At 45.0% G+C, this 26428-nt stretch overlaps 1 protein-coding gene across 4 annotated transcripts in view; it reads left to right on the forward strand.

The window, feature by feature from the left end:
* Nucleotides 1-2926: 2926 nt before the first annotated feature.
* APBB2 (amyloid beta precursor protein binding family B member 2) overlaps nucleotides 2927-26428 on the forward strand; it is a 374271-nt gene continuing 350769 nt past the window's right edge. For 2 of the 4 annotated variants that reach the window (XM_029235019.1, XM_029235021.1), the window contains exon 1: nucleotides 2940-3054. The gene's annotated coding sequence lies outside the window, so the exon portion shown is untranslated. Of the gene's footprint in view, nucleotides 3055-26428 lie in introns of all 4 variants that reach the window. The other 2 variants (XM_029235015.1, XM_029235014.1) reach the window with 2 other exon arrangements.

The raw sequence follows: 26428 nt of genomic DNA on the forward strand, positions 1-26428 counted from the left end.
AAAACAATTCATGGGTGAGTCAGCATGACGGGGAAAAAAAACACAATAGATATCAAAATTCCATGAGGTGGTGAAACGGAAAATGATTTTCTTTGTAAACCGAAATGATGAGGTACAAAGAAACCAATGACTTATTTGTAAAATGCGTGGTGGAAGGCTCTAGGCAGCAGAGCTAACGTGCTGTTACTTATGAAGCAACGCGGCGGGTGGGTGGCCAGGAGTCCTCTCCATACTGCCTGAAAATGGCTATGACTATAAACGTTCCTTTCCGTGAGGGAGAAAGAAAATGTGTGTCGGGAGGCGAAATAAGGCAGGAAGCAAGCAAGGAAGGTTAAAAGCTCCCCCCAACCCCATCCTCTCTGGAAATACATCATTAAGGGAATTTCCTCCTGCAGCCACGGAACGTTCTGTGGCCGTTTCCACGTCACTATTAGGGGCAGCCAGGGATTTTGCTTTTTATGGCAGTGACTTCCCAACTCCTCCTGCGGGTCCCCTGTGGGTCGCCGAATGTCGCCCTTCGCCCGGGGCGAAGTCAAGCGGCGAGAAGGGTCGGTAGGCAGGCGGGTGGCGCAGCGGCCAGAAGAGGGCGCAGGAGCGTTTCCTGCGTGAGCGCGGCCGCGGGGCCCGTTTCCGGAAGGCTGATTGCATCAGGTGTGGAGCTCGGCGCCTCCTCTGCCCAACCTGGCGGCCACTGCGCCTGCGCGCGTCTCCCCGCCCCGCCCCGCCGCCAAGGACTCCACCGCGGGTTTTCCTCCCGGTCCCGAAGAGATCAAGCCTGCAGGGGCGGGCGCCGTTTACCGCCCCGGACCCCCGGAGTGGGGATGGTAGGGCTGGACTCCTGGAGAGCTGTGGAGTCTGAGGGAATAGAGTACCTGCGGAAAGATGACCTTCCTGGAAGGCCGGTGGCGGGTCCCGTCTCTGCTGCTGACGGAAGGGGTGGTCTTGGGCTAATTTCCTCGCCTCTCTAGGCCTGAAGGACATAGGCTAGAACTAAAAGGCGTTAGAGTTAAGAGTCTGAATTTTCTCAAAGTAGGTTAAGCTGCGGCCCCCAACTATCCGTGGTGCACGAACTCCATAGGCGTATCTTGGGGTGCAGAGACTCAGCCCCAAGGATGAGAACTTTCATGGATTTATAGGGATTTCTCAGTGGCAATATTGTCTTTGCGTTGCGAAAGGAGTGACGTGATTGTTGGCCTCCAGATTGGTCTGAGGGAAATTGTTCGTGGCAGAGGTTTGGGGGTGCAAATGCCAGAAACCCCTCTTCCACAAGGCAGCTTCCCCCTACCACTCATTCCAACCCCACTCGAGTGTGCGTCAGGGCTCCATTATACACTCTTTTGTACACACCTAGTAGATTTCCCTCCTAACACTCTTCATTTTTTTTTTTTTTTTTTTTGCGGTACGCGGGCCTCTCACGGTCGCGGCCTCTCCCGCTGCGGAGCACAGGCTCCGGACGCGCAGGCTCAGCGGCCATGGCTCACGGGCCCAGCCGCTCCGCGGCATGTGGGATCTTCCCTGACCGGGGCACGAACCCGTGACCCCTGCATCGGCAGGCGGACTCTCCACCACTGCGCCACCAGGGAAGCCCCACTCTTCATGTTTGAAATGACATTTTTGAGTGATTATTTAATGGATTTCTGACCACCTCGCTGGACTAAGCTCTATGAAAGCAGGGGTCTAGGTTTTTTTTTTTATTCACTGCTATTCCCAGGCTAACCATATGATCTTGTGGGTCCTCAATAAATTTATGACGTCGAAGGAAAAACGTAATGCCGGCCCCAACTGCATTGAGTCCTCTCATGAAGAATAAGGACCGGTGGGGTGTGAGTTTGCTGTTTGAGGAAGGAGTGCATTCTGGAGGTGTGAGGAAGAGGATGAGTGAGGAGGAGCCATCACTTTGTCGTTACTATTAAATTACTTTTAGCACAATCCTCCTGAAGGAGATAGTAGGTAAGGCTGTGTGTAGAGCAGTGGTTCTCAAAGTGCGGTCCTCAGACCAGCAGCAGCACCAGCATCACCCGGAAAGTTGTTAGATGTGCAGATGCTTGGGCCGCACCACAGACCTACACATTCAGAGACTCTGTCCAGCAATCAGTTTCCAAAAACCCTCCAGGCGATTCTGACGCAGGCTCAACTTTGACCACCGCATGGGTGAAGAGCAACCCCAATGATGCCTTGGGGACGTTATTCACAGTGTCTGGGGCAGAGCACTGATTACTACCTATTGAGTATCCATTCTTATCAGGATCTTGCTTGTCTGTTTAAATTGGTTAAAATTTAGTTAATATTCCTGGAGGTGAAAAGGAAATTATGTTTTCCCCCTCCTGCAGGTGTACTTCTTCCTTGAGACGATCTTGCTGTGATTTTCATATCAAGAAATGGTGTGTGTGTGTGTGTGTGTGTGTGTGGCATATGCCTGGGGTTCTAGATAAGGAGACAGAAGGAAGGAGAAGATCTCACCTACAAGTTGCAGCTGGATGGGCCTGGGTACCTCTCATCTGAGGACATTTTCCCATTATAAGGGAATGCAGACATGTGGGAGAAAAGACTAGCCAGGGATAAGGTTACCTTTTGGTGCAGACAGACGCCGAGCCTTATGGAGGGGTTATCATACCGGGATGCATCGCCTTGGGTCTCGACACTCTGGCCCGCATTCCTCCCTGCCATCTTCTCAGATGATAAGGGGAGCGCGAGTTCAAGAGGCCCCAAAGCCTCTGCCTGCAGGGGTCGCTCTAGGAGCGCGGCCCGCCCCCTCCTTCCAGGCCCCCGCCCCCGGCCCCGCCTTTCTCGGGATCCGCCCCCGCCCGGTTGGGCCCCTCCAGCCTCTCCGCGCAGCCGCCGCCAAAGCCCGGAGAAGTGGAATCTCGCCGGCGCCGCTCTCTGAGCGGGACTCGTGGAGCGGCACTGGGCATGCTCAGTGGCCAAAGCCAGTCCTGGTTTCAAGTAGGAAGCTCGTGCGCTGTGCCCGTAGCTGATCCTGGCGCTCCTGGCAGGGCGAGATTGGAGCAGAGCTGCCGGGCGCAGGAGCCGAGGCGAGCGCCGCGCGAACCGCCGGTGAGCCCCGCTTTCTTCCTTGCTTTTGCTCTCGACCCCGGGGCGGCCCGGGAGTACTGGTGAGAGACCCGGGCAGCGGCAGCAGCTTGCGGCGAGTGGCTGCGCGTAGCCGGGGCGGCTGCTCCTCTCCTCCCGGCCCCGAGGGCTGCGCGGCCACTGCCGCTCGCCCAGCCGCAGCCACAGCTGCAGCAGCTGCCACTGCATCTGCAGCGGGCGTCTGCTGCGGAGTCCCGTGCGCCCTGCGCCCGCGCCGCAGGGCTGGGTGGCACGGCGCCCGCGGGCTCACTCCTTGACTCCATCCCTCTGGCTTCTCGGCGCCCTCTTTCCATCGGCAGCCGGGGCTTTCCAGGGCCTGGGGCGGGGGAGACAGGGTTGGAGGGGGTGCTGGGCGGGGGCTGCGGAGGGGAAAAGTGAGGGTGGGCGCCGGCGGGGAAGAGCGCACACCCCCTTGCCCTGGCACCGGCCTCCGCTGTGCGGCTGGGCTCTCCCCGTGCGGCAGCGCGCTCCTGCCGGGGAGTTGAAGACCGAGCTGGCTTATAGGGGATTCAAAGGGGGAAAAGTTCATTTCCCCCTCGGAGGCAGGGAGCGTTTTAACTAGAAAATGGCTGTGCGAAGGGGACCGAATCAGGGAAGCTGGTCCTGAAATCCCCTCTGCTGCCCGCCGGGCGGAATGGAGGGTTGAACGCTAGAAATGACATTTGTGCGATGAAAAAGATTGCTGGACGGAGGGAGGGGTGCGGAGTCCCATAGAAACAATGAAAGGTGATCTTGATGTCGGCGGTGAGGTCTAGAACTGAGGGGTCAGGGGCCAAGGGCCGAAGGAGCGTGGGACCTGGATTTAAAAAAATCATACATTGAAGAAATCAGATTTAGAGTTGTAGCCGTTTTGTAGTCAAGTTCAGCGCTGTTTAGAGCCATGACTGTCCCAGACGGTTTTGGATGGATTGAGTGGTTGGGGAGGATCAGCACTGAGAGGAGAATAAGGTCAGTGTCGGAAGCTCAGACAAGATTGGGTGCAGGTTTTTTAGAAGTCCCTCAGTCACTGGCTTTACATTGCGCCTGATGACTTAGGTAAAATACTTAAAGGATTATCATAAAATGATGCCAGCAGTTGTGTTTGAATTCCAAGAAATGAAGAAACTTTGTGAGGTTGGCACTGGTTTGTCATTTGTTTTAATATTTCACTGATTTAAAAAGCAAACAGTGGCATCCTGATCCGTTATTCTGGATTTGGTTCTCTTAAGTCTTTGGTTTATTTTTCTTGTCATGGATTTATACTTCAAATCTTGTCTTTAAATGGCCATGATAATTAAGAATATCTGAATTCGGGTAGATGGCCTTTCAGGAAGGGGGATTTCTTTATGAAGCCGCTTTGTTGTGTTTTCAGTTTGTAGCTTGAAAGCAGTTATTTGTTCAACAGTTGTTCATCGTAACTTGCACAGTCCTAGAAAGGGCACTGTTTTGAAAGGATGACGTTTGTCAGGAGGATGAGGAACGTCCACGCTGGGGGAAATGCTGAGAGAACACAGGTGGCAGTAGAGTACAATGGTCCGGTAGTCGGAACACCTGGGGAAAACAGATGCAAGGTTTCTATAGCTGTCCTTTGGTCATCGGCTTACTATATGACCTCGAAAAATCACTCAGGGTCTTCCTAGGCTGGGCGTGGTCTAGATATTTGCTCAGGGCCTTTGAGAAAGAACTCTAAAGTTGAGATCCTTTTCCAGGGAAGGTGTTTACTTCTTTCATTCTCTCTTCAAAAGGATACTTTTAACTAAGTAATTCATCTGCAGGGAGCCAGCAGGGTCCCCTTTTCTGAAACTTTTATAAAGTGGTAGTGGAAAAACTCGATGAGCTAAAGTGTGAAAGACTGGCTTTTTAGAGTTAACTGGAGTAATAAGAATACTGACTACAGAATCATCTAGGAAAAGTCTACTAAACAGTGCAAGAATCCACGTGTACAGAGATAAAATATTTTAAAACTTAACTCTTTTTATGTCATGTTTCAACTTTTTGATGACTTTTTTTTTTCTGCCACCAGAGAAACAAAAACAAACATCAAATTCTTTTTTTTTTTCCTCTCTTTTCTGTTACAGCAGGAATTAATACTGAAAGGCTTGCCATTGTACTAGAACAGGGTTATGTTGATTACCCTAATTTCAGGATATCTAAATTTGTCTTTTATGAGAAATGGAATGTTGTCTCTCTGTGCCTTCTTCAGTTACAGTTTTAAAATATTCAGTACCCTGATGATATAACCCCTGAACTTTTCCAGGGGCACAGGACAGACTTTTAGTAAAGTATTGTAAGAAGATATTACTACTTATGTGGGTGATGGCTATTTTCCTATCCCAAGTTAAGGAAAATAGAATTTGTTCATTATTTACTATGTGTCAAGTCTGATATTGAACTTCTTACATATCTTATGTGTCAGCATCTTTGACATAAATGTCAGTTTCCCAAGAAAGTCCCTCTGAGGAGGTGGACAGTCCTTTGCTTGTACAGCAATAGAACTTCAAAGTTTTATTTTATATGAGACTATCTTCAACTGTTTTCATTATTATTCAGTAAGCATTCTCTTGTATAACATATTTGTTATTTAGAATTAGACTTGATTGGAACAGCATGTCTTCAAAATGATTTGAATGTTTTTAAGAAGCCTCCCTCCAGGTTTAGAAACTGTTTTATGTTCATTTATTTTCAACAACATTGTACTACCAACAAATAAGTGTAAGGAAGATAAGCCCAGATTACCCATTTTAATTTTATGTGTTATTAGTGCATATTCTGCATGTTGATATGTGTTGATGGCGTTTCTTTCGGTTGAAATAGTTTGTCAAAGGCAGAGTGACAGATTCTCCATAATAAAGGGCCTGGTGGGATTTGACCCTGGGCCAGGGTCATCCACTACTTAAATTTACTGTGTGACCTTGGGAAAGTCAGTTCACTTCTTTGGATCTCAGTTTTCCCATATGTAAAATGAGAGCGTAACAGTAGAAAGCACCCTCTGGGTGTCTGTTGGGCCTTCAAGTCCCAGTCCAGGGGCCTGTGATGCATCCATTCGGAAAGGGGGACTATAGATAAAACCTTAGATGAAGCCGATTTTGTTTCACTAAGTCTGGCCTGTCCTGCTTTGTGGAATGCCCTTCCTTTTTTTTGGCCAATTCCTACGTCCATTCTGGTTTTTATTTGTCAAAGGATGGTTGTCATAACATTAATTCTTTGTGGCGCTGCAAGGTTTAGGTAGGAGATAAGGTAATGATTAGATTTGGGTAGAGCGCCGTAGATATTTGAAACTGTTTTACGGCATCTTCTGAGGAGACACTCTGCTCTTGGGCATGCAGGTAATCCAATGAATAAGTCTCTTCTGGGGCTGTAGAGGACGCTGCCCTGTACCTTGGTTGCCGGGGCCTACCCATGTGAAATTTGGATAAACTTTTCCCATGTCCCTGTCCTGCCGATTCAGCTGTTGATCAGAATTGCCGCCCTTGGTCTCTGGAATAAAATTATCAGTATCAGTTCATGTTAGCACCATCGCTGTATTGAGCAGGTGCTGTATTGATCTGCTGCCGTAGTAGCAGGAGTGATGGCTGTCGGGATGCAGCTACGTGAACTTTTCTTTTGGCAAGCCATGATGATGGGGCAGAGAGCAAAGGAAACCTGGTGTTTGTAGTGTACTTTGCTTTTAAGATGGTCACAAAACTCAGCCTCATTAACGTTTAAGTGAGGCAGGTGAAGAGAAGCCAGAGTTGTCAGCGTTTAAATAAGTGATAATAAATAGTAAGTCTAGAGCTTCTGATCATAACTAGGCTCCAGTGTTGCTGGGCCTGTGGTAGGAGCGGGGCAGTAACTGCGAACACCAGGTGAGAGCTGGAAGAGAGGAAGGACATGGAGGCTAGAAAGTCAAGTCATCACAACTTGGCAAGAAGTAAGAAGCCTTGATCGGTTTAAAGGTATCAGAGGCCATTGGGTGTAGAGTTACAGGAGACATTCCCTCTGTACATAACCTTATTTCCATAATATTTGGATCCTACCTAGTCTTCTAAGCATTGAACAAATGCTAGGGCAGGCATTACTTTTACAAGCAGGAAAAAAGTCACAGTGTATCACTTATTGGTGTATAAAATGTGCAGATTCATATGGACAGCTATGGAAAGAGAACATGCGAAAAATAAATGGTATGGAATTATGGATTAAGGTTTTTCTTTATTGTTTGTGAATGATTTGGTCACTGTAAATAAAGCGAACCATTCTATCCTTTGCCTCTTGTGAAAATCTTGCAAAATTTTGTCTGCTAGGCGATAACTGAGGTTTTTGCAGTGTAACTCTCCTGGAAAGTATGCTTCAGGAATGCTTGGAGTAGGAGGCAGAATGGTTTGTTTTGATTTTTACCTTTCAAGTTGACTAAAATGACTGCACTTTTGGAACTGAGCTAGGAGAAGTGTGTGCTTTGGAGGACAAGGTTGGGGAGAACTTGCAGAGCTCCAGAGAGTGAAGGGAACCTCTGTTGTTGAAGAAGGAAGACTTGGCATTACCGGTGGTATGGAAGGCAGCGTTTCCCAAATCGCTCCCCTATGAATCAGAGCTTAGTTTCTACACAATATGAAAGTAACTGAGTGTCTACTATGTGCACGTCACAGTGCTAGGGCTGTTGTCTGTTGGTGAGGTTTCCACTCTCCTTATCCAAGTGATGATGGCAGTGTAGTGAATATTTCATAAGTGTGTTCAAATTAGATGTGTCCTTTTCTCTGAGATTATATCATTCGGATATGGGGTAAGATTTCTTTTACAAATTGATGGGAATATTTTTATTTGGCAGCTTAATGGTCCATGAAATTGATAAGTCTGGGAATCTGGGCCTGAGATGTAGAGAGCTCTGCCCTCAGGCTCAAGTTGAATAGTGGAGGCCAGGCCAAACTGGAGCTTCTGGGTGGGCTGATGGCGCCTCCAGGCCTTCCAGGAATGTGGAGTCATTGGTACAGACCCAAGGTCCTAGGAGCTGAGAAGAAGCTAATTTTGAAAGTGCTCTGGGAACCAGCGAGTATTGTTGAATTATAGCCCAAGACTGACAAGGAAAACGCCAAGATGAAAGATGAGGTTCTGAGAGAGCAGAAAGGACAAGGGACTGAAATGTGAATTTTAGCAGGCTGGGCTGCGAAATGACACATCTTGGTTTTTGTTTCTTTGCATACAGGCCTCTTTTTGCCCAAACAGCATGCTTTAGCAATTCAGGATTGGTGATTCTAGGAAATGCTGATGGAGTTACAGCCATAGAACCAGGAGTTGTGTTATAGCCGGCTTGGTTTGGATCTCTGCAGTGCCATGCCCTCCAGAGTGTGCCTTGATAAGTCGCTAGAGGAAGTTTAAGAATAATTTGCTCATGGAATTGGTATTATTCATCTTTAGTTTGAGTTGCTCTTAGTGGGTGGGAGGAGAGGAAAAAAAAAACCCAAATTATTTTTGAGTTTCAAATAGTAGCTTAAGAAAATAGGTAATGTATTTTCAGATAATACTTAAAAAATCTGTGCTTCGTAATATCTGGATCTCACTGGTCGTAATAATAATTTATTATTAATATTGTGGATCTCTTTGTGCAAAGAGCTTTACAGCTGTCACCCTATTTAATTCTTACAAAATACTGTAGTGCTATTCCTATTTTAGAGATAAGGAAACTGAGGTCCTTTTCACTAAAGGCTACACAGTGAACAGTGATGCTTGCCTTGGAACTGTGATCAACACAGAGGAGTCTATGGGTTGCTGAGGAACTGCCAGGGTGAAGAAATAACATTTATTAATTAAGGGCCACCTCTGCCTGGTGCTATATGGGAAACATTTCACTTTGTCTTTTGGGGTACCCTCTTTTTTCCCTTTTTATAGGTGAGGAAACTCTGGTTCAGAAACATTAAAGGACTCACCCAGGCCCTAAACAAAGCCTGTATTATTATTTCCACCACAACATGAAACTTTCCTAGATTCAGCCTTGGGCAGAAAGTGCAAATTTCTCCTTTTGTCCATTTTCAAAATCCCGTTAACCTAAATCTGCATATGCTTAGTGGTGGAGCTGTTGCCTCCAGATTATGGCCCCCATGTGCATTTCTTTCGTCTGAACACAAATTTAATAGTTGGAAAATCCAAATATAATTTCTAAATATGTCTGAAACTAAGGGTTGCTGTGTTGAATCTCTCTGGGCAGATTCCAGTCTAGGATATTTCTATTGTGAATACAATACACCAGAATCTGATTAGCTGTCACATGCCAATCATGAGGCAGTGTTGGGGTGACAGAGGCCTTTGATGACTTCAGAAAGTTGATGTGAGGATTTCAGGGCCTCTCCAGCAGCGCTGAGGCTCACTTGAGACTTCTGGCTGCTAGAGAGAGGATGGTGGGTACCCCTTTCTGGGAGCATCAAACTCCTGCTTGATGGCTTTGTTCTTACCTTCTGATCTTCATTTGGTTTCCCAAGTAGACCTTTGTCCTGGGCAGTAGAGTCAGGCAGCAGACCTGCCACGTTGAGTGTCTTGATTTGCTGGGCAGTACTCTGTATCGGTGGAAGTTATGAATAAATAGAATTTCCTTACGAGTTAGGTTTCTTGAGTTGATTCATTCTTGAGTGAACAAATACAACTGAATTTTTGAGTAGAACTGAGGCATGGTCTGGACTCACAGTGATCTCAGAGGGGCGTAGATACTTCGGGAAACACTGATTCAACGTTGCATTCTGAGCAGAGCCTCTTATCCTCCCCGATAACCAAGTTTTATTTTTTTATACCTTTTCCAGATCACTAGTGCAGACAGACATGCATTCATTTGGGTACACTCAGAAACTTCGGCTTCGTTTGTCCATGCCTTTGTTCAGCAAATGTTTATTGAACACATACTTGGTGCCAGGTACAGTGGGAAGTTCAGGAAGACAGAAAGGAATGTACCAGAGTGTCAATATAAGGTGCTTCAGTAGAGGCATGTGTGTGAGGCTCTGAGGGAGGGGAGAGTAGGGAGGCCTTACAGGCCTTATAGGAGCCGTGGCAAAGGACTGTGGCAGAACCTGCTACAGAAAACCCTTCAGCTGTCTCCTTTTCCATTTTTCTTTGGCTTAGTGGAAGTGTTGTAGCCTGCATCTTCTATCCAACACCTAGGATTTGCCACTGCTTCTATAAAGGACCTAGAGATTTGGCCTTTCAAATCTCTGTAGCTGTGGTTCTCAGAGGGAGCAGTTTTGCTCTCTGGGGAACATTTGGCAGTACTCCCTGGAAACTTTGATTGTCATGATTATGGAAGAAGTACTGCTGGCATCAAGTGCGTGGAGGCCAAGGATGCTGCTAAATGTGTGTGCACAGGGCAGCCCTATGGGGAGGCAGGTGAAATTTGGTGGTTACCAGCCAGACTTCTAGGATTCCAGTACTGCTCTGCAATTTCATAGCCATGTGATCTCGGACACCACAGTTACACTTGGACAACAGAATTACACCGTGCCTCAGTTTCCTCATAGTGTGGTAGTTATGAGGATTTCGTGAGGTAAGGTATGATAAGGGCTTACGGCAGTACTTGGGAGAGTTCCTTGGTGGTCTAGTGGTTAGGATTTCGGTGCTTTCACTGCTGTGGCCCGGATTCAATCCCTGGTCGGGGCAAGCCGTGCGCCGAGGCCAAAAAAAACAACAGAAAAACCCCAAACAAACAAACAAACAAAGAAACAATACTTGGCATAAAGTAAGACCTTAACAGCTATTATTATTTTTAGTTTTAAGCAGCAACTTTAACTTTTGTCTCTGAAGAGCTTGAGTTTGGAGAATCCAGGACAGCTGAGCTTATGGCACCGCCTCTCAGTATGCTTTGGGGTAAGAATTGACCATTGTTTTTGTTTCTCTTGTTCCTTTTCGGCCATGGGTTTTATTTTCCACTGTTACCGCCTCTTGATTCTAGGGCTTTCCTTTGCCTTTCATCCATTTTTTTTCCCAGGGACCCAAATTTATGCCTTTAATGAACCTTCCCCCTAGAGGGCTGAGAAACATATTTATGATTTTCCTTAGCTCTGTCTATTTTGGGAATGGTGAGAAAACGGGAAGAAGGTCAAGGGAGATGTTGCATTACTTCCTGATTGTCACAGCTCCCTTCTTTATCAAATTCCATGCAGGATTGAGAGGCAGGTGGTACCGTCTGCTTAGTAACTCTTCCCTCTACGCCCACCAGCTCCACCCCCAAGTTAGGTGCCTGCTATTTCCAAAATATCCTGTAATTGGGTCACAGCATTATGTGCCTGCTGGAGATCATTTCTAAAAATCAGAGTAAAGACTCGGTCTGTCTCAGAGGGATTTGAAATGTCTCTGTCCTCTACCTCTGGGCTTTGCAGAGTTGTTCTGAAAACAAAAGAAAGCAGACTTGTTATCTCGATTAGGTGGCAGTCTCTCTGTGGCCTAGAGCTGTGTCATATTTTCACTTGCACATGCGCTCAAACCATGGTCCTTTCTGCCTTTCAGCTGGAAGGTGAGCTTGTGGACTCCACACAGCAGATCAAATTTACTGTTGAATTTTTATAACGTGATTGACTTGTAAAGGTTTTCCTTCAGTGTTTTGAATGGTATCAACAGACTAGAGAAAAATTAAGTTCAGTTGATATAGGTTTCTAATTTCCTTCCCCATGACACTGTCCTCTCTCCCCTGAATGAGAGCAGTGGCCTCTCAGTGGCCTCTCGGCTTGTCCAGCTCCATTCAATCAGTTTGGCTTTCCAAGTGCTGGGCGCCGTTCCAAACGATGCACATGGAAACTGACTGGGACGGCCACTGCCTCTGACAGCTAAAGAACTAGCTACGGTAAAATGCGATGTGTGCTTCCCAGATCAGCATCTGCTCTGTTTGGGTGCGGGGTGTGTGTCGGGCAAGCTTCCCAGGAGGAGGGCTGCTCCATCTATCCTACCGCACACCAGGTCTCTCCGTCTCTGCCGCTGTGTAAGGTGCCCCTGACTCCCAGCTCCGAAGCGTGCCTCCACCTTCTTCCCACCGCTCTTGCCTCTCACCTAGGAGTCTGCAGCTCCTCCTCCAGGGCCTCTCCTTGTTCTCAACAGGGTCTCCTAGGTCATCTCTTGAGATCCGCAGGCCTGAGCACGCCCACCCCACCCGCAGGGGCTCCTCGCCGCCCTCAGGAGGAAGCCCAGCTCCTTGGCACCGCATCTGAGCCCCTCGTGGCCTGCTTGCTCTGCATCTCGTGCTCTGAGCTCGGGCCACACGGTATTTACAACACGACAGTTTTCTCTGGCCTTTTGTCCTATTCCCATCGCCTGCAACCATCCCTGCCGTCTGTGTGCTCTTTACCTGCTTGACTTTTCGTTCCTCCTTTCGGGAAGTAGCTTAATCATCACCCACCTCAGTGTGCGGCAGGGTGACCTGAGGGCTCTTTAAAACGCACCGGCCGGCCCCACCCCAGGGCTTCTGATCCCATAGGCCTGTGGTGTCTGTAGCCTGATGAAAGCTTGCAGTGTAATGATTTCCCAGGAGATGCTGATTCTGCTCATCTGGGGACTGCACTTGGAACATGGTCACCCAGGACAGGGTGACTGGTTCTTCTCGCTCCCATGGTGAGCTCCCTCACACCCACTTACATCCCACCTTTGTTAGCACGCAGAATTGTAACCGTTTACTTCCCTGGCTCCTTTTCCAGTCCATAAGCCCTGGAGGGACAGCACTGTGGCTTCTTCATCTTTGTGTTCCCAGTGTTTTGGAAGTCCTGGGTGCTTGATTAACATTTGTCAAAGAATGAGTATGTCAATGAACAAGAATGTTATCGTTGGAGGCTTTGATAAATATGCCCCAGGACATTTTCAGCAGCTAGTTTTTCTGAGAGTTTATCCCCAGATATGGTGGTATAGGCTTATAGTATGATGTTAATGGGGTCGGTATGAGTTAACATAAGAGCCGATTAACTTTGTGGTTTTTCTGTCCAGATTCTAGAGAAGTCTAGGGGAGGGGCTACCTTTAAACCCATTATTGTTTCTGGAATGAATCAAAAATACATCGTTTTCTTATAGTGACTCAGGATGAAAATATGTGTTCACAGGAAATGCAGATGTCATTTAATTTAGCCACAGCATAAGCATGGCCCCTTTATTTGAAATAATAAATCATATTGAACTGAAATTAAGTATAACCAGATGTTTAATCATTTCTCCAAGCCAGAAGGAGGGATAGCCAGAATACTTCATTTCCTTATTCATTCTGCAAATGTTTATTAAGCACTTACTATGTGCCAGTGGGTTCGAGGGGCATGGCGATGATTAAAACACTCTCTGCTGTCTCTGTGGGAGGGTCTGTGAAGAAATAGAGACGGGTGATGTGATGCAAAGTGCCTAGTGGGTTCCTTTAGATCAAGTGGTCCTAGTACGTGGCTATTAAGCTGTGTCCCTAGTGGCAGTAAGTGATGGCCATGTCAGGATCATGGAGAGGAGCAATTTTAGGCCAGGAGAATGGTACAGAGGGCCTCACTTTAAAGCATCTCTTGGTGGCAGGGAGGATAAGTTAGGAGTTTTGGATTAACAGACACACACTACTATATATAAAACAGATAGGGCTTCCCTGGTGGCACAGTGGTTGAGAGTCTGCCTGCCGATGCAGGGGACACAGGTTCGTGCCCCGGTCCGGGAAGATCCTACGTGCCGCGGAGCGGCTAGGCCCGTGAGCCATGGCCGCTGAGCCTGCGCGTCTGGAGCCTGTGCTCCGCAACGGGAGAGGCCACAGCAGTGAGAGGCCCACGTACCGCAAAAAAAACAAAAAACAAACAAACAAACAAAAAACAGATAAACAACAGGGACCTACTGTATAGCAGAGGGAACTATATTCAGTATCTTGTAATAACCTATAATGGAGAAGAATCTGAAAAAGAATACACACACACACACACACACACACACACATAATTGAATCACTTTGCTGTATACCTGAAACTAGCACAGCATTGTGAATCAACTATACTTTAATAAAAAAAAAGATACTCAAGGAATACGCCCCCCCTCCCCCTGCCCCAAACGAAAAAAGCTCCTTAAGGAGCCCTAATGATCCTGTAGTCCTGAAAACTGGATTGATATCACATTATTATTGTGCCTGGTCATCGGTCATCCAGGCTTCGGCTCTAGGCTTGCTTCCAGGTACTCTAAAGCAGTGTTTCTCAAAGTGATTGGAAACCTGAGTGATTGGAAATATATTGTGAATAAAGGTTTCTGCCATTAAATTCAGAAAATTGTGTATACCTACTCTCCATCAGCATATTTAAGAAGTCCTGCTGAAAAGAAGTTTGTTAACTTCCTGTAACCCAGCATTTGCCTGTGGGTGCATCTTGCACAGTCTCTTCTGAACTGGTGTTTCTTGGCGCACACCTTGGACAGCCAGCTCTAGTTCTGCTTTGCATGCCCCTGAAAGAACATTTCATGTGAGGCAGACTTCTCTGCTCACCCTTCAGTGTTTTCTCATCATTGTGGAGGACTGCAGGATCTTCAGTGGGGACAGCATTTCTTTTATTGGTTTTCCTCATGCCTGATCAGTTGATCAGTCCCACTGGCTTGGGTCCAAAGATAAATGGCATCTCGAGCCGGAGAGATCATTGCTCGCTTGGTGCATTTAGGGGAGGAGCTGGCTAATGGAGAGTGGTTTTTGACTTAAATTGTTCAAATTACGACTTCATTCCATCTTTCGGATATCTAGACATTGTCTTGGAGGCCAGCTGACTCTAAGTGGACAGAGGGAGAGAGGAGTGACCAGCTGGAGTTGCTAAGGCTGAGCATTAGGTATGAGAAAAAAAAACTTGGGGTCAGACTTGGTTAAGCCTGTCCTGGGTTTTTGCTGACATTTTGGAATCTTGAGCCCGACTTAAAAGAATATTGGCTTTTAGATTTTTTTCTGTTGAGGTGTGTTTAGTTTTGGTCCTACGTGAGGTCAGAGCTGATGGACTAGGTCTGTCTTTGTGAAGAATTTCATTCTCTGATCATCTTTATGGTTGTAGTTTGGCACAGAGGGCAGGAAACGGACTAGGTCGGGCGAGCTCACTGAAAATTTTCATTTGAGGGAGAGCCCTGGATGAGTCTTTTTGAAAGAATATTTGCATAGATAGAATAATTCAGAGTAAAAGAGTGTTGGTTCAGTTTTCAGGGATGGGAGGAGGCCCCTATCCTGTGCTGCTGATTTTGAATGCTTGGGGCAACTCCCAGAAAGATGCAGTAGGACTTAACTGAGAAGAGGGTTAAAAGAAGCTGCAGATATAGGTGGAATAGCCCCCAAAACCCTCCACCCAGGGAAGGAGCCAGTGTGGAGCACAAGGAGAATTAGGGCTGCGGGTCCCTGGGGGTTCCTTCTAGTTCTGGGAATTTCGATTTTGAATTTGCAGTGATTGGTGCTTTTGGGTCCCCCTTGTCAGGGTACTGTTTTCTTGACATTGGTGCTTTCCCTAAATGGGACAGTACATTTAGTGTGAACAGTAGATTCGTTGCATACCATTACTGTGGTCAGTATCTCCATGTCTTCAACCATCTATTATCCTGAATTTCAGGGGGAAGAAAAACCCCGTGTTTGAATTAATCGTATTGCAATGATTTGAGCAGAAAATGTATGAGCAGTGGTGCAACAGAAGTAACACTCACCACTCTTATTCATGAGACTTAGCAATTGGGTCAGTGTCGTTTTCTAAAAATGTCTTTTTTTCCAGGACTTGAGGTTATTTGTACTAAAATAAATAGAGGAAGTCTTGCATTCCATCTACTTAACATATAATGGTCTCCCGATCAAAGCCATCTCCTGCTGACTTGAGTTTTATTTTAGCTTAAGTCATTTTCCTTTACTGGTAGCAGATCGTGCTGTTATGTGTATATTTTACAAGCTGCAAGTAGAAATAAAAAGCAAAAATAAGATGTGGCATTGTATTGAATTTTGTCTTTTTCCCCCTTTTGTTCTGAGAACATGTGGCTTACAAGAAAAACCAATAAAGATAGACGACTGGGGAGAGTGTTGATTTGTGGCATTATTATCTTTATTTCTTGTAAAGAAAACAGGATTTTCATTAGATGCTATTGTGCTGTTTTCCATTGAGAGAGATAATAGTGGGATGGATGGCCCCATTCAGAGTCTATATACATTTTTGCTTAACATTTAAATGATTTTTGTATGAACATTTGTAAAGGTGTTTCTTTCTTTCTGCAGCACCAGCTATTAAACAGTGTGGTGCTATCTTGCCCAAAACAATTTCCTTCCATAGGAGAGCTCGGTGGATACACGTTTTTATGAAATCACATTTGCTTTTCCTTAGTGTTGACCTTGAAAGCTAACTTTTGAAATGCTTGCAGATAATATCTTTTTGATAGATGGTTAGGTCAAAGGAGGATACCCAATGTGATGTGATTTTTTTTTTTTAACATCTTTATTGGGGTATAATTGCTTTACAATGGTGTGTTAGTTTCTGCTGTATAACAAAGTGAATCAGCTATACATATACATATATCCCCATATCTCCTCCCTCTTGTGTCTCCCTCCCACCCTCCCTATCCCACCCCTCTAGATGGTCACAAAGCACCGAGCTGATCTTCCTGTGCTATGCGGCTGCTTTCCACTAGCTATCTGTTTTACGTTTGGTAATGTATATATGTCCATGCCACTCTCTCACTTCGTCCCAGCTTACCCTTCCCCCTCCCCATGTCCTCAAGTCCGTTCTCTACATCTGCGTGTGATGTGATTTTAAACATTTCATTTGCATAAAGCAAAAGTTCGTGGGAGAATGAGTAGAAACAAGTAGAGATTTCACAGTGATGTTGGGGATGACTCTGCTGGCTTTCCCTCTCTTCTTCCCCAGCCACCCTCAGTGTTTCTGTATCCTTTTAGCAATGAGTAAAAGGGAAAAACATAATTCTCATGTATTCATTCTTAATTCATCTAAAGGATGTGCATTTCAGGGGTGTTTCTTCAAGGAGACTAACTGGGAACGAAAGAGAACTGGCATCATGCTTAGTGAAATAAACCAGTCACGAAAGGACCAATATCGTATGAATGTCTTTATATGTGGTGCCTGGAGAAGTCAGGTTTATAGAGACAAAGTGGAAGGTGGTCGCCAGGGCCTGGAAGGAAGAGGTTATAATGGGGAGTTATTGTTTAATGGGTTCAGAGTATCAGGTGGGGAAGATGAAAAAGTTCTGGAGATGGATGGTGGTGATGGTTGCACAGCACTGTGAATGTGCTTAATTCCACAGAACTGTACACCTAAAAATGGCTAAAATGATAAATTTGGTTATGTACACTTTACCACAATTAAAAAAGAAGTTTAACCCCCCCCCCAAAAAAAAAAAAGAGAGAGAACTGGTCCTGTGTCCTCACCAGCAGAGGTACCGTGACCCAAGGACTTCTGACTTATTGTCAACGTGGAACCTGAAGGAGTTAATTTGCACTGGACTGAAGCTGCTGGGGCAGCTGTTCTGATGTCTGTGCAATCTGCCCCCGGGGCTGAGGCTCTGAGATTGTGCGGGTTCCCAGGACCCCAGGAGCTGGGGAGGGTACAGGTGCCACTCAGCTGAACCTGATCCTCAACTCCTGTGTTTTCAAAAGCTTTCTTTAGTGTAGGACTAACACTGATCCAGACAAGTTTGAAATCGTGAATTGGGTATGCTCTGTGTGGGTCATGTTTTTGGCCATGTATGTTACTGACTTCTGCTTTGAAGATGAAGCGATTTGGTAAAAATTAATATTCATTGGGATGTCCTCAAAAACTGTGGCACCTTTCCCATCTATTCTGTTGAGTGTGCCCTCATAGCCAAGTGACCAGCTGGCCTCACCCTTCTTTTGCCTTGTCCATTTGTGGTTCTAAAGAGAGCATGGACTTCAGATCTAGACAGAGCCGAGTTTCACTTTGGGCCCTGCCTTGGGATAGGTGGATATAGGTGGGTGCCCTGCCTGAGCCCCAGTTTCTCTCTATAAAATATCTAGAGTGATACCTACCTGGGTGGGAGGGTTTCCTATGATAATGTGAAAATGTGTGCTATAAAGTGATCAAGATATTTACTGCCTTGATTTCCTGTTGTTGAAGTCGTTGGTAGGTGGACCAGGCATTTTAGATTAACTCCACATTGGTTACTGTGCTGTGGAAGATGGTCCTTGATCAAAAACTTACATATGTTTAGTATTAAAATATTTAAACAGGTAATTCTTTTAAAGAAGAATGATGGGGAGATATTTGTAATTGGTAGTAGGTTTTTTTTGTGTGTGTGTGGTACACGGGCCTCTCACTGCTGTGGCCTCTCCCGTTGCGGAGCACAGGCTCCGGACACGCAGCCCCAGCGGCCATGGCCCCCGGGCCCAGCCGCTCCGCGGCATGCGGGATCCTCCCGGACCGGGGCACGAACCCGCGTCCCCCGCATCGGCAGGCGGACCCTCAACCACTGCGCCACCAGGGAAGCCCGGTAGTAGGTTTTTAATGCTTTATATTCAACTACATAGTCTTGGTGTTGACTGTTACCTCCCCCCTCCCCTTTAAGTATCTTCAGAGAATGTGGATGACAGTTCCTCAGTGTCTTTGATGCCTCATATTATAGTTTAATAGGTGTGGAAGACCTACGGGCTGGGATTTGATGCTGGATTGGTCTCTATCAGCAAAAGTTACCTACTTTTTCTCACCTGAAGAGGATCCTGTAGAGATTATAAGGGTTAATGTTTATTGGGCACCTCCTGTGACACCTCCTGTGAGACAGCAGCCACTGTCTGTGATGCATGTGTTAACGTGGAGATCATTTGGTCCCATGCGCCTGTGAAGTAGCTGCTGTAGTTATCTGCAGATACAGGTGGGGAAGCTGAGGCTCACCCAGTTTGTCCCAGGGCACACAGCTAGAGCAGGTGATAGGATTGGGCTGAGTGCAGATTATGAGGACAGAACTCGGCATGGGGAAGGCACTCGGTAAATGTGAATGCAGGTGCTTGAGTACACACACATACCCTTTAATTGATATTTCCCTGAGACACAAGAGCGTTGCAAAATCAGGAAATATCCTGGGAAAGTAGAGAGAGTCTAAGGACCAACCAGCATGAGAAAGCTCGCGTCAGAAACACAAACTGTGTTTGGTTGTAATTGTAGCTGCTTTGCATTTCTTTCTAATTGCTGTTTTAAACACAGAAAATGTCTATACTCTCTGTAGGGTAATATATACTTTCAAAGGATTGTAACTGGGGTTGTGATGTTTTTCTTGAGGAAAAAAATCAGTTATTTCTTTAATCATCGAGCATTCTGTCCTGAGAATGCGCTCAGTATAATTAGAGAGGATAAGCTCCAGCCGCCAGGGGTGAGCAACTGGCGGTCTTGAAATGTTCTGTAAATGTATTAGTCTGAAAATTGCATTTTAATGCGGTGTACTAGCAAAATTGAATTTTACTTGCTAATTTATTCCATGTTAATAGTGACCTTTTTCTACAGGAAGCCTGTTACTTTATTAAAAAGAAATATATAGGTCATTTGTTTCTTCCAAAATAATTGAACGATCTTTTGGAATAACCTATTAGTACTTCCACTTCTATTTGAGTCAGGATAGTGATGGAATACAAGAAAGCAGATAGAATTTCAGGTCAAGAATTTGATTTTAGGAAATATCATTTTCCCTATGATGTTTGCCTTGACTAGCTTTGGCGTGCTGTGAATCCTGATTTAAATGCTATATTTTGATATTTAAAAAGAGCTAAGGCAACTTTGTGGTCCTTTTTGCCACCTAGGTGATGCTAGTATAATAAAATGTATTCATTGAATTAGTTATCAATAATGTCATCTAAGAAAACCATCTTAATAATTCCTGAGTAGTGAGTTGGTTAACAATTATTTATGCCAGAGAATTTCCCCAAGTCTGTTTTAATAAACAAACAAATAAATAAATAATTTATTTATTTGGCTGTGCTGGGTCTTAGTTGCGGCACACGGGATCTTTAGTTGCGGCATGCAGGATCTTTAATTGTGGCATGCGGGCTCTTTTAGTTGTGGCATGTGGGCTCTTAGTTGCGGCATGTAGGATCTAGTTCCCTGACCAGGGATCGAACCTGGGCCCCCCTGCATTGGGAGCATGGAGTCTTAACCGCTGCACCACCAGGGAAGTCCCTAAAGGGCCAAATTCTGAATTAGCCTGTTTTGGAAATTTCTGCTTGTTTCCTTAGCATACAGAGAAAATCAGGCTTCCAGTGTGTGGTAAAGGTATTTCACATGATTGACAGATAAAGAAAGCACAGTTGATGTAGGGTGAATGTGCAAGTTTGACATTAGACTCTGGAGGTATAGGGAAGCTATCAATGGGAGAAATTTGAAACACACCTGTTTACCTGCATAGTTGTGTACTTCATTTACATGTTTCCTTGAGGGCTAATTTTTGTTAATAGAAATTTGAAGGCCGCATGTAATCTTTAACTGTTAGCCGTAGGCCCCAAAGAGTCAGAAGAAATGGATACTTCTCTTAAGAGTTTTAAAAGAGAATATCAAACGATTATAGGTCACTATTATAGAATATTGTTTGATGATTGTTCATTGGTCAAAATTCAGAAGTATTGCCTTGATGGAAGAAATGGAGAGAGAAATGAAGAGAGTGGGAAGGTAAGCAGATTATAAGTATTTTACTTTGAATTTTTCTGGTATATTAACTGGCTTCCATTCTAGGGAAATACTTGCTTTTTTATGATAAAGTTTCTAATTTACTTAAAATATGTTTACATTTTGATTGTGTTCTGTTTACCTTGTATGTAAAGAAACGCTTGAATCTCAAACATTTAACCGCTCCCCTCTGTATTCAAAAGAGTGATTTGAGAGCTAACAAATTTTGCACCGATCAGGAGAATTAACTGGCTAGAAAAACGGAGTCATTTCCCTGCATCTGTGGAGTCAGTTCTGTATAGGGTATTTGTTACCTTTAGAACTGTCTCTCCCCTTGTGCCCCCCCCCCCCCGCAACAAATACCTTGAAGTCTTAACCTCTGGTACTTGTGAATGTGACCTTATTTACAAAATGGTCTTTGAAGATGTCAAGTTAAGATGAGGTGAAACTGGAGTAGGGTGGACGCTTAATCCATTGTAACTGGTGTCCTTATCAGAAGCGAAATTTGGGCATAGACACAGACTGGGAGAATGCCACGTGAGGACAGAGATACACAGACGCAGAAGAAAGATGACTATGTGACGATGAAGGTTACGCCAGGGCTACCAGAAGCTGGAAGAGGCTAGGAAGGATCCTCTCCTAGATGCTTTGGAGGGTGCATGGCCCTGCCAACACCTTGATGTCAGAATTCAAGCCTCTAGAACTCTTAAGAGAATACGTTTCTGTTGGTTAAGGCACACAGTTTGTTTTTGTTCCAGCAGGCCCAGGAAGCGACAAGACTTTATAGAGTCAGACTGCTTAAGTTTGAATCCTGGCTTCACATTCTAATGTTGTGATCTTGAACCTCAAGTTATAAGGCAAGCTATTTATTTATTTATTTATTTTTGCGGTACGCGGGCCTCTCACTGTTGTGGCCTCTCCCATTGCAGAGCACAGGCTCCGGACGCGCAGGCTCAGCGGCCATGGCTCACGGGCCCAGCCGCTCCGCGGCATGTGGGATCCTCCCAGACCGGGGCACTAACCCGTGTCCCCTGCATCGGCAGGTGGACTCTCAACCACTGCGCCACCAGGGAAGCCCATAAGGCAAGTTATTGAAACTCGTGGTGCCTCAGTTTCCTCATCTGTAAAGTAGGACTAAAAAGAATACCTTCCTCATGAGGTCATTTTGAAGATAAAGTAATCTATGTTTAATACTTTGGCAGTGCCTGGTGCTATTACATGTGAAAAATTCAGTCGTTTAAAAACTATATAGAAATGATTTTTGATCCTTCAACAAATATCTGTTGAGCTTCTTTTTTAATGACAACCCTCATGCTAGACAGTGAGTGTTCAGGGTGAACCCTCATAGATCCTTTAGAAAGAAGATTCCACGTGGCATCTTTATGGGCAAGAACTGGGTCTGACCTTTCCTTGGACCTTGGGAAGTCCAGTACAGGACCTATGAACTGCACAGTCAGTGAGCATGGAGCCAGACTGCCTGGGGTCAAATTCTGGTTCTTGCTAGCTTTGACCTTGGGCGATAACAGAATCGTTAACATTCTCTGCCTCCACATCTGCAAAATGGTGACAATAATTATACTTTTGTCAATAGGGTTATGGTAAGGATTAAGTGAATTAAAATACATGAAGTGCCTAGAATAGTAAGCACTTAATAAATGTTGTTGTTATATTATTAAATAAACCCAGGAAGGTTTCAAACTTGTAAATTAAATCATTTGTTTGAAACTTATTAACTGTGGAGAATTCAGATATGAATCAGATACAGCTCCTTTTCACATAGAATGAATAGTTAAGTCAGGGAAGATTAATTCACTTACACTTTGATGAAATAGTATATGAACAAAGAAAATGGTGGTAGAAAGTAGAAAGAGCATGATTAATTCTCAGGGTTTCAGAGTATCAGGGAAGGTTTCCCACATAATGGGTTTTGGAGGTTGAATAATTCTCAGGGTTTCAGAGTATCAGGGAAGGTTTCCCACATATGGGTGTTGGAGGTTGAATAGGAGTTTTCTAGGCAGCAAAGGAAAGAAAGAACATTAGGGGAAATGGGAGTAGTATATCCAAAGGCATGGAGTATTACCACCATGGCATGCACAGGAGATAGACCCAGTGGTTACTCATAGTGGTACAAGAGTATAGGTCCTAGAGCCAGGATTCAAATTCTGCCACTTACTGCTGTGTCTCCTTAAGCTAATTTCTTGACCTCTCTGTGCCTCTGTATTTTCATCTTTTAAATAGGGATAACAGACTTTGGGAGAATTAAATGGGCATATTAATTTGAAGTGCTTAGATCAGTGCTTGTCCAAAGTAAGTGTTTTAAAAAAAGTATTGGCTCTAATTAATGTTATTACTCTTCAATTTGCTAAAAGAAGACAAGGGCTAAGAGGGTTCTCTTAAGATTCTTAATTGAGTTCAGCGATTCCTGTGGGCTTGGATAAATGCTGTACCCTTGGGTCTGTATACTCTCTTGAAACAGCTTTCACCATTTGAACATTTGGGTTAGGAGGTGAAAAAAATACATTGTTTAAGTAGAGGAAAAAGTGATTAAAGTAGGCCAGACATTGGCACAAAACTTTGTGCAGATTGCTGATTAGGCAAAATTAAAAAAATAAGCCAGCATGTTGAGCCAACATGGTTTTGGTTTTAGATCTGGTGAACCACCTGTATCTTTAAGTGATCAATTTAAAGATGGTTTGGTTTATTGTTAATTGTCTCCAAATTACCCGGTGACATCAGTCTGTGTTCTGAACCAGGGTAAGTTTAGAAAAACCATCACTGGAACGCAGCCCATTGGTGGTGCTGCTGCTAAATTGGCAGGTGTTTAGAGGTGAAAGGAGGCGTGTGGCCTCGGGATTTCTTTGGCTACACTTCTCAGAGCTGTGATGACAAATGCATGAATGATTTCAGCTGTGGTCCAATCTACTTTTATTTTTAGTTTCTAAAGGGGGGTGTCATTTCCAGTTGTGGCTTTCTTTGATCATGAGAGTCAAATGTACTCATTATGACAAGACTTAGGCAGAAAGAAAATAAAAAGTAAACCATCACCAGAAATGTCAACATTTGGAGATAATAATTGTTAACACTTGGGGTAGAGCCTGCTAAGCCTCTTGCCACTTGCAAAAAAATTAGGCCTTTCTCGACTGCAGGGGCAGTAAGGCCAGCATTGGACACAGGGCAGGCTGGTGAGTGAGATTTTTGGGGAGATGTTTAATTAGAAAATTCAGGACAGGAACAACATAATGATGATCATGGAATTGTTTTACACTAAACTAGTTAAAAATGTTGGTGAAATAAGTGGCTGAAAAAAGATTCTATTTACTCACTAAGCATTTTTAAAAAAAATTTATTTAGTTTTATTTATTTTGGGCTGCATTGGGTCTTCGTTGCTGCACGTGGACTTTTCTCTAGTTGCGGCGAGTGGGGGCTACTCTTCGTTGTGGTGCGCAGGCTTATTGCTGTGACTTCTCTTGTTGCAGGGCATGGGCTCTAGGCGCATGGGCTTCAGTAGTTGTGGCTCGTGGGCTCAGTAGTTGTGGCGCACAGGCTTAGTTGCTCCGCGGCATGTGGGATCTCCCCAGACCAGGACTCGAACCCGTGTCTCCTGCATTGACAGGCAGATTCTTAACCACTGCACCACCAGGGAAGCCCATCATTAAGCGTATTTATTGAGTGCCAGTGAGATGCTAGGGATACAGCAGTGAACACAGCACAGCAGATAAAAATCTGAGCCTTTGTGGAAGTTGCATCCATTGTCAGGATTATAGACAGTAACTAAATCAAATAAGTAATTGATATCATAAGGAGGAAGTACTGTGGAGAAAAATGAACCAGACCAGACGGATGGGGTGGTAAGGGGAGGGTGAGAAGGAGGGGATGTGATTTTATTTTATTTTATTTTTTAAATTGAAGTAGAGTTGATTTACAATGCTGTGCCAATTTCTGCTGTACAGCAAAGTGACTCAGTTATACACATATATGTATATATATACACACATTCTTTTTTTATATTCTGTGTGATTTTAAATGGGGGGCGGTCAGGGAAGGCTTTACAGAGAAGGTGTTTGAATCAACACTTGAAGGAGGTGAGGGAGGGTGGCCTGTGCTGTACATACTTGGGGAACGAGTGTTCCAGGCAGTGGTGTTCGAGGAGCGGGAGGGTATCAGCATGGCTGCAATGAGGGGAGAAGGAGTGGATGGGATCAGAGAGATGAAAAGGTGGGGTGAAGGGCTGAAACATCCCTCTAGGGCTGGTTGGGCCATTGGAACAGCCTTGACTTTAATGCCAGTTAAGATGTGAAGCCACTGGAGGGTTCCCAGCCAGGGGTAACTGACTTACGTTTCACAAGGGTCATCTGGTGGCTGTATGAGAATAGATTTTAGGAGCGCTGAGTGGACTCAGGGAAATCAGTCCAAAGATGGTTGTGGTAATCTGGTTTGAGAGATGATGGAGAGTTGCACAAGGCCAGTAGCGGTGGGAGTGACTGGATTCTTAGTATATTTTCAAATTGGAGCCAGTGGGATTTATTGATGGCTTGAATGTGGGCTGTGAGAGAAAGGGAGGAGTCAAGGATTATTCCACGGATTTTAGTCTGAGCAGCTGGAAGTATGAGGCTGCTCTGAACTGAGATGGAGAAGACTATGATTCAGTGGAGCAGGCTTTGGTGAGGGAGTGTCATGGTCTGAATGTGTCCCCCCACCAAATTCTTATGTTGGAAACCTTACCCACTAATGTGATGATACTAGGAGGTGTGGCCTTTAGATAAGGTCATGAGGGTGTACCCCTCATGAATGGGATTAGTGCCTTTATAAGAGTTATGAGAGAGCTTGCTAACCCTCTGTGCTGTCCGCCACGTGAAGATATGAGAAGTTGGCAGTCTGTATCCTTCCTGGAAGAGGGTTTTCATTAGACACCGGATCTGCTGGTCCCTTGATCTTGGACATCCAGCCTCCAGAACTGTGAGAAATAAATTTCTGTTGTTTTAAAGCCATCACTCTATGGTATTGTGTTATAGCAGCCTGAATGGATAAAGACAAGGTGGATCAGGAGTTCAGCTTTGAATATGGCAATTTGAGGTGTTTAACAGATGTTGATTGGAGATGTGGACCCAGCAGTTGGATCTAGGAGTCTGGAGCTTAGGGGAGAGGTCTGAGCTGGAGTTACAGGTTTGGGAGTATAAAGATCATCCAGAGAGGGAGTGAAGTTAGAGAAGACTTGCACTGGCAAGTTAGGGTTGGGGAGATGAGAGGAAGAAAAAGCAAAGGAGACTGAGAAGGACTGGGCAGTGATGGAGGAGTGTGATGTCTTAGAAGCCAAGTGAAGATGTATTTCAAGGGAGAGGTGTGATCAGCTGGGTCAAATCTAAAAGTAAATCACATCTCTGTGTAAAACTGTAGTAATTATTGAAAACTTATGTTTGTTCTTTAGGTTTTATCTTACTTACTTCTCAAGATATACAGAATGAAGTATAAATGCTCCATTCTTTCTTCCTCCTCCCTGTATGTAGCATAGTTAATAGTTAATAGTGTGGGTAACCTTCCAGATGTGTGTATTTATATATCATATTGATATCTGTGTATCTATATCTATTTGTAAACTTTTGTCTTAAGATATTTCAAATATACAAATATCCCAATAAGTAAAGACTAATGTATTAGATCCTGATGTGACTTCTCTGGATGACTTAAAATTTATCTTTACTTCCTTATTATTAGAGTTCATACGCCTACGTACACCTTCTTGCTTGTGTGCACACGTGTGTGTTCTCTCTCCCCCCCCCCCCCCCCCCCCCCCCCCCCCCCCCCCCCCC

This window comes from Monodon monoceros, unplaced genomic scaffold (assembly GCF_005190385.1).
Source record: "Monodon monoceros isolate NGI ecotype Baffin Bay Population unplaced genomic scaffold, NGI_Narwhal_1 Super_Scaffold_20, whole genome shotgun sequence".
NCBI lineage: Eukaryota > Metazoa > Chordata > Mammalia > Artiodactyla > Monodontidae > Monodon > Monodon monoceros.